Source organism: Oryzias latipes, chromosome 4 (genome assembly GCF_053564925.1).
Source record: "Oryzias latipes strain Hd-rR chromosome 4, Olatipes_Hd-rR_3.1".
NCBI lineage: Eukaryota > Metazoa > Chordata > Actinopteri > Beloniformes > Adrianichthyidae > Oryzias > Oryzias latipes.
The window spans coordinates 21,138,267-21,149,326 of record NC_136240.1 but is presented as its reverse complement, the minus strand read 5'-3'; positions in this window follow the sequence as shown (position 1 = coordinate 21,149,326).

Genomic DNA, 11,060 nt, shown 5'->3' with positions numbered 1-11,060 from the left:
ATGAGAATCCTCTGTTGAAATAGAACACGTAAGCACCATCTCTATTTGTCATTTGCTCAGGGATTACCGCAGCATGCATGCAAGGTGAGTGATTTATCTTCCCAAAAACAAGCCATAAAAACATGTTAGTCTCTTTAAAGTCCTAGTCAGGGAAAAGACAGAACACACATGAGGCGGGATGCGGTTGCAGCCCGAGTGTGAAAGTAAGACCCTTCCTGTCCTCCCATCCATCCATCAAAATGTCTAAAAACAACACAATCTTCTTCAAACTGCAGGTCTTTTCTTTTGTCTTTATACTGAAAAAAAAAATACCAGACTGTTTCTAACAAGTGTCTTTACGTCACAAAATTTCAGCAACAGTCTTTGAAGCCTTTTGAAGCAAATATTTACTCAGTAGGAAAAGAACCAGACAGTGAGGGTTCATAGACTCAGGTGTTGTCTGCACATTGGGTGTGGGTTTCTATTTTTGCCTGGGATTAGCATTATCACAAAGACAGAGTGGCTGCTTCAAACATGGGACAGGCAAACACAGAATGAGACTTATTCCTGCATGCATTCATGCCGTGTATGTACAAGCTTGTGTAAAAAGTGCTCCATCTGACAAACACACTGTAAGAGTTGGGAAATAGAGGTTGAGATGTAAACCTTTGTCAAAACACAATCATCTTGTCACACATAATCAGTCAGTGAAAATCACAGTTTCGATTGAATTTGAAGTGTTTAAAGGACATAATTAGGTTTTCTTAGAATTGATCATATATAAGTAAAGTTCCTAATAATATGAGCTTGAATCCATATATTATTGGTCTTTTCAAGTTCAAAAATCTATTTTCAGCGGTCAAATGGGAAAATTACAATGAACTCATGTTTGAGGTTAACTCAAAAAGTCATTTTTTTCCGAGCATGTAGCACCATCTTGTGTCTAAAGAGAGAACTACAAGATGCCTTGATATTTCATCGCATCTTTTTTATTTTTAGAAGCAGAAAGATCCAGCACATTGACAAAAGTGCTCACTCATTTGCCTTCACATGCACATTAACCCTTGTGCCTTCTTAGATGACCCCACCCTTACATTGACGTGTTCTCCCTACCATGACAAAGGTGGATAAAGGTGGAAAGATTTCATGTAATCCATGGACACCAGTGAAGATCACAAATCATTGAAGAAAAAGATTCAGAGCACAGTCTAGTGGGTCTAGATGACCCAACTCTCAATGTTAAAGCACCTAGGATAGCACAAGGGGTTAAATGAATAAATATCTCATTTGTAATCTATAGCATTTCATGTATAACTAAGACTGTACGGCTGCCAATGTCAATTAGTATTTTGACTTTATCTGTTGTGTATCCTTAATTATAAATTATCTCAAACTTAACAATTAAATATGAATATTCAAAAGGATTTTTTTTAAGTGGCAAAATGTTGAATAGGTTACAATTTTAGCTAAAACCTTAAATTAAGTTCTTTAAAATATCAAACATGAGTTAAACTTTTTTTGAATGAGTACAGCACTAAAAACACATTTTCTTTGAAGTAAAGTGAAGGGACGACACAGTGTCTTGTGTTTGTGATTTTTTGTTGGGGGGGGGGGGGTGTTTTTGTGACACTTTTTTTCTTTTTTTTCCTAATTAAATCTCAATTCCATCTATCTTTTCCACCAAATGCCACATAAAGCTCACACACATTCTCATAACCATTGCCACTAATCATTAATGAACATGTGTGTGTGTGTGTGTTTTTTTTAGTCTTTTAAAAAGACTACGTCTTTGTAAGACCCTGCCTTTATTCACTCACAAGTACACGCACACGCTTGTATGCATCCACTTTTCATTAAGCCCCGCGTTCCTGCTTTGTCTTTGATAGCCGTGGGTGTTTAGCAGCACGCTGCCTCTTCAGAAGGAAAATATGGAGGTAGAAAGAGGAACAGAGGAGTGGAGAGGGAGAAAAAAAGGTGTGTGTTTGGTCTGCGCTCCATAGAGGTTTCAGGTAAACATGATGGTGGGTCCAACTCCCAGCACACACCTGACTCCACATGTAGCACAGAAAAGTGTGAACACCTGACGACTCTATGTCTTCTTTCCTTGTAAAATCCAGATTCTGTTAAGGAAAAACTAAATTTACAGCAAATTTTATAAAACAATTCTTTCAAAATGAGTGCAAATCAGCAGTTCTACTTTTCCGGTAAAAGAAAAATCAGGTAACTACCTGCACATTCATAGAATATGGTGCGAAAACTGTACTTATTTTAACTGTTGCACATCAGTTTGGTACAGCCAAATAAAAATTCCAACCACTTTCAGAATTTTCTGAATCCGTTTTGGGGTCACAGGGGTGAACCCTGCAACTGCTGAGTGAAGGCAGGGTACTCCCTGAACAGGGTGCCAGTGTGTTTCAGGGCCACATATTCACAATTACACTAAGCAGCAATTAAGAGTCACCAGTTAAGCTCTAAAGCATGTTTTGGGCTGTGGGAGGAAGCTGGAGTTCCAGGAGAACAAAGCCATGCTCAAGGTGAACATGCAAACTCCACACAGAAAGGTCTCAGCTAGGATTTGAACCAGGGCCTTCTTGCTTTGAGGAAAGGGCTCTAAACACTTTGCCTCTGTGCGGCCCCAAATAAAAAATCTCTAGCATATTCATTTCCAACCTCTTTGAATTTTTTCTGTCTTTCATAAAAATATTGGCTCTGATCAAGTCAACGGTCAGTGAGTAGCAAAGTCAAATAATTATTCATTTATTCATAATAATTTGTTATTTGCTTTTCCTTGACAATTACACCCACACAACTGAATCTGACCCTAAAACTGCAGCCGGCTAGGTCTAAAAGAGGAAAAGAATATGGTTTAGAAATTAAGTTTAACATACCTTCATGTACCTGTAATTAGTATGCTTAAAACCAACCAAAAAAAGAATTTCTATGTGCAAATATTTAGATGTGACAAATCTTGCTTTGCACAATTTCTTTATTTTAGCTGATTTTAAAAAGGCACAAACATTACATGAGTGCTTTCACAGAAACACTGTTGCATTATCAACCTAATATATCAAGCGTTCTCAAGACAAAGATTTGATTGACACACACACACTCTCAGACAGTGCTGCCCTCACACACACAGGAGCAGTGGTAAAGGCAGTATCAGGCATTACTTCACTCAGTGCAGATAAGAGAAGTTGTGAAACGAACTGTGCAAATCTTTCCACTTCAGCTCCAGCTTGGTCTCATATCAAAGGTGTGGAGCGATAACGGCTCTCTGTGACTCAAACCCACAGGTCTAGATAGACTCCCTAACTCTGTTGGTGGTCTCTGTCCCATCTTTACTGGCCTTCGAGATTAGCCTACTGACTGACTGGTATGTGTGTCTCAATTCCCAGACGCTAGAGTCAGACTTCAGCGTCACTGAAGGGCTTCAGGTTTGGCCCAAAGGATTGCCGTGACAACACAACCCTATTTTCTGATTTACCACTGCAGGTTGTAAAAAAATATGCACATCTGTAATAACCAATCATAGATAAAAGAGGCTTTTCAAGTCCAGATGTTTCACCAAATTGAATTCATGTTCAATTTTGCTTAAGAAATGTACCATATTTTTCTTAAATTAGCATTGCTTTGACCCTTTGTGTGCTGGTTTTGAGGTAAAAGGGGTCACAAAGATTTGAATCACTGCTTCGGATGACAAAATTGCTGTTTTATCGTCAACTCCTGCACAAACAGGATGTGATAACTCCTATATCCAATGCACAATGAATGTCAAGTGTTCAGCATTTGTGTGTGTGTCTGCAGGTGTGCAGCGAGTGTGTGTTCTGGACATTCTCTTTTGGTGCTGGAGCAGAACAAACATGGATTAGAGCCTCTCCACCATGCAGGCACCAACAACTCCTTGTTCATCTGTATTTGCACACCTACAAACACTCGTGCTCCCAGCAGCCAGCTGCTGAGGCTTACATGATGTCAGGCCCATTATAACTGTGTAGCTGCAGAGCAGGCAGATGAAAGGCTTGTCATTTACATAGACTCTATGTAAATGACTATGTCATAGAGCATGACTATTAGAAGGATTACAAGAACTCATGGACAGACAGGTTCACTGCTTTAGACACAGAGGTATGAAAGATCTGTAAATATGATGGTAAAAGCAAAGGTTTTGTCTTCAAATGTGTGTTTTTGGCTAATATTTATGAGACTGAAAAAAAAATGGGAACAAGAAGGGTAGAGAAGGACTTGTACTCATACTCATGCACTTACTTTTGGAAATGTACAACCTGGAGTTCAACCAGAGGTTTTCCTGATAACATGCAAATTAGTGCACACACACCTGCAATGGCACGTTGCATCAAGGCAGATGCTTTATTTCAATCGTCTACCTGGTCAGAGCTCTTCTGTTTTTTAACAGGTGTATGCAAAACAAAAACAAAGCTTTATGTTGGAAATAATGCACAAAATATTTTAAGTCCATAGTAGATGATAAACTAGGTAACCGCAGCACCACATGAAAAATAGGATGTGACATATTGTACTGTTATTACCTATTTATTATCAACAGGTTGGAAAGGAATAGATATTTTAATAAATGCATTTTTATATTAACATTTTGGGGCTCCACAGTAGTGTAGTGATTCACACTCTAACCTCACAGTGGGAAGGCCCTGGTTCAAATCCCAGCTGGTTCCTTTCTTTGTGGAGTTTGCATGTCCTCCCCATGCATGAGTGGGTCTTCTTCATGCACTCTAGCTTCCTCCCGCAGCCTAAAAGCTAGCTAGATATGTTAACTGGTTACCCTAAATTGGTAAATAGGGTGTCACTATCTCTGAGTGGCCCTACGATAATCTGTGAATCTGCCCATTGTGTCCTCCACCTTTGTCTGAAAGTAGCAGGGTAGGCTCCAGCAACCCAATGACCACACACAGGACTGAGCAAGTTTGGAAAATGTATTTATGTAAAAATAAATGAATACTGTAAATAGAAGTTCCTTCTAATCCAAATTATGTCTAGAAAAAGTGAAAATTTGACATGTGAAACCATAAAGTGAGCTGGTTTAGATTCCTAATAAAAATCTGGGAGAATTGCAGCTGCGTTAGACACACTCTCCTAGCATCTCATAGGCTGGCAGGTGTTTGAGCGCAATTAACCTGGCAAAGAAACTGAAAAGTCTGATAAGATACATTTCCCTGTTTGGCACAGAGAAGAAGTAAAAAAACAAAAAAAGAGAAATGTCCTTCAGCACCAGTTAAGTGGAAACTGCTTTTCACTTAGCCATCTGCTAAAACAAACCATCTGACACGGAGCAAGTCTGGACTCATGCAGACACACCTATCTAAACCAGCAGCTGCTCAGTCCGCCACAACTTGGGGAGCCTCGGCAGGAAGAGACAGAGCCGATAGGGGCCAGGATAAGTCCAAAATCACCAGTGTCAAGTATTACCATAGCAACCGCAGAGCAAACTCCAAGTCGTTTGCACAGGCAGATGTATGTTGTAACCCACACCACAGAAACACACTATTGATGTATGCACTTAAAACAATAGTGTGATTTTTCACTTCCGGTGAAAAAATGTAAAATGTTTTTTTGTGGGTTGATCAATTTCCTTGGTTTACACTTTTTCTCGGTTTCTGTGTGGCAGAGGAGTGCACTAACATCGCCCACTCCAATGATCAGGGCTTCCGGTTCACCACGCTTCTCTGAAAAAGTGTCTGTGAACGTCAGGGTGATGGAAGGGAAAAGGTTTGGATTTTCAAGCATCTGCTTGTCTGGGTAGAAAAGAAGCAGATCAAAAAGTCGAAAAGTGCAGACAGCAATTTTTCATGCACACATGCCTCCACCTTCTTATTTAAAAGGGTCTTATTTAAAAGGGAAGCCTTTGACACGGCAAACTTGACAGTTTAGGTGGTCTGTGGGTGGCTCCATAGCAGCAGCAACTACAACAAAGAAGAAATTGGTATAAGCAGGTAGTACTTGGTATAGTCTGCAAAATGCAAGAATTCACCGGAAACAGACACATTTTTTTAACATACTTTTTTAACATACTCAATATTTTGGTGTTGTAGAGAAATGTTGCTTGTGCAATCTGCAAAAAATGTTGCAGAAAAATTAAACTGTAAAATTCTTTATATTTTTTAATATTTCTTCTAAAGATAAGTGCAGTGTCCTGATATCCAAAATAAATGGTAGTTAGTCTCTTATTTGAGTTATGCAGTGGTCATTTTTGATCTCAGCTTGCATTGAACTGCAACAGAACTTGAAAATACCAACAGCTAAGTAAATGTTGGAGAGAGTTGGATTTAGAAGCAGGAAACATAACACTCAAGTCTTCACATTTGACAACTATATGTGTATAGATTGACAGTAAATGCAAAAAAATCTTTGTGCTTTCCCTGCCTTTTTGGCTCAGACTTTTTATTTAGTTAGGCTACTTAAATACAAAGTTGTTACATGTTTTGGTGAAGTATAAAAAAAAGTGTCTTCAAACTCTGACTTCTCCCATCTGACATGCATCAGCTGCAGTATTATTTACCCACAAGATGTCAGTGATCCCAAAGGTCAAATGTTGAAAGGTTGCACTCCACTAGCACTCAATAATTAACCTTTAATCACCTTTTCGGCCCATCTTCATCGTGAAAACTTTTGGAGAACAACACTGCTGTCAGTCTTCTTGTCTCCTCTGACACTTCTTATTGAAAGGATACCATGTGTGCTGTATATGGATTTTTCATAATGACTGTGGTTCATTCAAAAGGTAATCCATTTATCACACAGATAGAAACACACAGGCACAATTTGTCATCCATGACCTACCGAAGTTGATGGAGAGTTGCCTTCTCCCCATCTCCCCGGGTCATAGACTATGGAGGTCAGGGTGTTAGATGAATATCTGGTGGCTTAGTAGCAAATCCAATACCACCCACCTAGCCGAGTATACACAAACCTTACACACATTCCAACACAGCCAACACACAATAAGAAACAAAAAGAGTGCAGTGATTCACTCACGTCATTGTCATGAATCTAACTAAAAGGAAAAAAAATCACACAAAGGAATATAGATGTATACACTGATTGCAATTATCTGATAGTAAAGAGCCAATAACACATCTTTGATCTTCTTTTCCATTCCATTAGGACACTTGCAACAATTCAGTTTGTCCTCAAGAGGGAGACTCACACCACAAGTTGGATCTCAACACTTTGTCTTTACTCATTTTATAATAAATCCATAAACACATACCAAAATAATGATTTCCATCCGTAGTTAAATCCACATGAGTCTGGCAAATAGGAAACTGCACAATTGAACACTGTCTTAGTTTACCTGTACTTCTTCTCATGTACCTCATTTGCTTATGGACTTTGGTATCGACTCTCCACGGTTTAAAAGCCAATTCACTAATTCTTTGCTTCCTCAGAGGCAGAGTAGCCATTGAAGTTGGACTCCCCAGAGCCTTCCTCCTTCAGTATGACAGATATTTATCCTAACAAGACAAGACAGACACTAAATACACTTGTGAGAAGTGGAAGCTGACGACTGAGCATATGCAGTGTAAAGGGGGGGGGGGGGGAGGTTGCCTTAGGAAAAAAAAAAACTTGTCCTAAGCCTATTATGACTATTAGGGATAGTCAGTGGTAATAATTGAAAGCCACTTAGCACTGGTGTGCTTACCAAGAAGATCAGCCGTGGCATGGTTAAACTGGTCTGCTGAACTAAGACCATTTAGAAACGCAGCACAGGGACCAAAAGGGGAAAAAATATAAATTAAATGAAAGGAAATAAAAGAAAAAAAATGAAATAAACGCAAAGTTAAGGAAATGAAAGTAAAGTAAAGGTCTTGTTTTCCTTTTAGGTCTGGCTCTATTTGCCTTCAGGTACCACAGGACAGATAACTATTTGCATTTACTACAAAGCACCAACTTAAAGTCAAAATGCAAATATCTCTAATTGTTTAGTTGCATCTGTAAATGAACTATATTGTTAAAACAAATAACCCAGAATAATTGTTGGGTAGTCATGTGTAGAAGTAGTAAAATAAATCAATTTGTGATTGTTTTAAATCAATTCTGAAAGAAACCTTACAATGAAAACGTGTTTTTTTTAGTAAATCAAGTAAATCACATGGAACAATTACAGCTCATAACCACTGACTATATAGGAGAACTGGACTGAGTCACCCCTCCCTCCTTCCAAATAAGAAGGACCTGCTACTTCCAAGAAGCCAAATCCTTTAGACTTCCATTGAGAAATAAACAGCTATTAGCCATCTCAGTCATTATATTTTTGGAAGTCACCATTCTTGCTCGACCGCCTGTTTTTAACATGTTCTTTCTTTTCTTTATTTGAAGTTACTCAAGTAAAGAAACTGACCAATCAGATGCCTCAATGCTTACTGATATCGTCGGGTTCAAACACGGCGGCATCTATATCTTGAAAAATTTGCAACTGAATTGACTTTGTTTCCTTGGAAGTAAGTCATTTTCTTTGGGTGATGTCACACTTATTCTTATTTACAGCCACAACGTAAAGACAAGAAGAAGTAAGATGTAGGCTTACAGTCAAATTCTTGGTGACCTCTTTTAAGTTTTCTTGTCGTTATTCTTTTTTTCTTGTTCTTGTTATTCTTAATGGTCCACTATTGAGAGAGGCCGGTGACCCCTGGTATAACTATTCAGAACAAATGTATTCTGTCAGGTAGGGCCCAGAGTCTCTAGGCTTATTACTGTGCTTGGAATAATTGACCACAAATTAACCCTATTAAAATCAACCTTATTAAAATGCATAAAACTCATTTTATAAAATGCTTTGGACCAAACCCTAGCTGTCAAAACGAAGACCGTCTCATAATCTGATTAAAAAAGCTGAAAACAACTTGTGTGAAGTTGTCATTTAAAAAATAAAAAATAAAAAGGCATCAAGCTTTGGTATAATAGAAATGTTCTGTTTGTGCTTAATTTTAAATTCAGTTAGGACCACAGGATGAGAAATGGCCTCCTCCAACAATGTACTGTGGTTGGTCCTGGAGTGGCCCGTCTCTAATGTTCTATATGGCGTGATATGGTGGGTGGCAGTGCCTTTGGAGGTCCTTTCCCTGGCCCTATTTCAAACATCCAGGTTTATAATGTTACCCACTGAACACTTGTGACCCCAATGACCTTAGTGATGCTTTGTTGTTTTCTGGCAGCTCTATGGTACAGTAGATCCAGGGCCTTCTGAGCCATTTTTGCTGATTCAGGGCAACCTGGCAGAATACCTAGAAATAGAAGTATTATCTGTGGAGCTCCTGCCACATTTTATTACCCATAATCCACCCCTTGCATCTGAACTACGGTAATTAAGGCAAGGCAAGTATTTGTATGGCAAAGTCCTTACAGAAGGTAAATTACACAATTAGCAAATAAATAATGCATAGACAATAATTCACAAGGTAGTAAAGTCCCAGTTAAAACAGTAATAATCGTACTTTACAATAAAAAGAAAACGTTAAGCTGTCAAAGACTAAACTGAAAAAGAACAGCTTTTCAATACCATATCTTCCATAAATCTCTTTTTTAACATCACACATACATCACTATGTTGTCCTCTTGTTTGTTTTTTACTTTGGTGAAATTTGCCATGTCCGACTAGGTTATAAAGTTGAATTGAAATTCCAACAGACCAGATGATCTGTTAGATGTCACATCCATATGCAAAAAAAAAAAAGAAGAAAAAAAGAAAACAATCTGTGGCTGGATTACCTTGCAAATGTGTACAGCTAAAAGGAGCTATGCTGCCTCATGACTCTATTGACTTCTATGTGCAGACAAAGAAAAAAGAAGTCATGTTATTAGAGGAAAAAGACAAAAAAGATAAATAATATCAGTAGTTCTTGAACAAGAAGTGTTTTTTAAATCGGAAATGGCAAACAGGTGAACGTTGAGGAGTTCATTCTAAATAAAAAATCATGGAAGATGCTAAAACAAAATTTGTATTGCCAATTCCATTTGACTGTTTGGCAATATTAAGTACTTTTAGTTTCTTCATGCTACTCACCTGACCAACAAGCCTCCCACTTTTGTAATCAAACACGGCATGTCATTGATTTAGGAGCCTTCAGATAAGACACCATGCCTTTGAAACCAGTTTATAGTACTAATGAAGTAGCCCGCATAAAATAAAAGGTAAAACATTCATTCATTCATTCATTCATTTTCTATTCCGTTTTTTCCCTTTCGGGGTCACGGGGCTGCCGGAGCCTATCCCGGCCACTTGAGGGCGAAGGCAGGGGACACCCTGGACAGGTCGCCAGTCTGTCGCAGGGTAAAACAATGTTAATATATTTTTTTACTATTTGTAACTGAAGTACTTCAATTAAAAGGAGGGTCTGAGGGCAAGGATTCCCAGTTTAGCTTAGCCTGTTTAGTTTATTTTAGCAATTAGCGATTGTATTTTATTATAAATTTTATGATTTTGTACAATTACTGGTCTAAAGCTCATCGAGACAACTGTGTTGTGATATTGTGCTATATAAATTGAATTGAACTGACTGCTTCAAAAAGTAGGCTGCATGGTGGCGCAGTGATTAGCGCTCTTGCCTCACAGCAAGAAGGCCCCTGGCTGGCTGGTGGACCTGAAACAGAACGTCAATGGGGTTCCTTTCTGTGTGGAGTTTGCATATTCCCCCCGTGCATGCGTGGGTTTTCTCCGGGGACTTCGGCTTCCTCCCACCGTCCAAAAACATGCTTCATTGGGCACTCTAAATTTTCCGTAGGTGTGAATAGGAGAGTGTGTGGATGTGTGATAGACTACACTGACCCTGCGACAGACTGCCAACCAGTCCAGGGTATCCCCTGCCTTTGCCCGCAAGTGTCCGGGATAGGCTCCGGCAGCCCCGTGACCCCGAAAGGGATAAAACGGAATAGAAAATGAATGAATGAAATTCTACTGACAAGACATTGTTTTTTTGAAAAAACACTTTAAGAAAAAGCTTCTCATTGAGTTAATTAAAAGCTTACCCTCCAAAAACGTCCTTCACAAAGCAATCATACCGTATGCTCCATGTGTTGGATAACTGATTTCACATCCTGAGTGCGGCGTG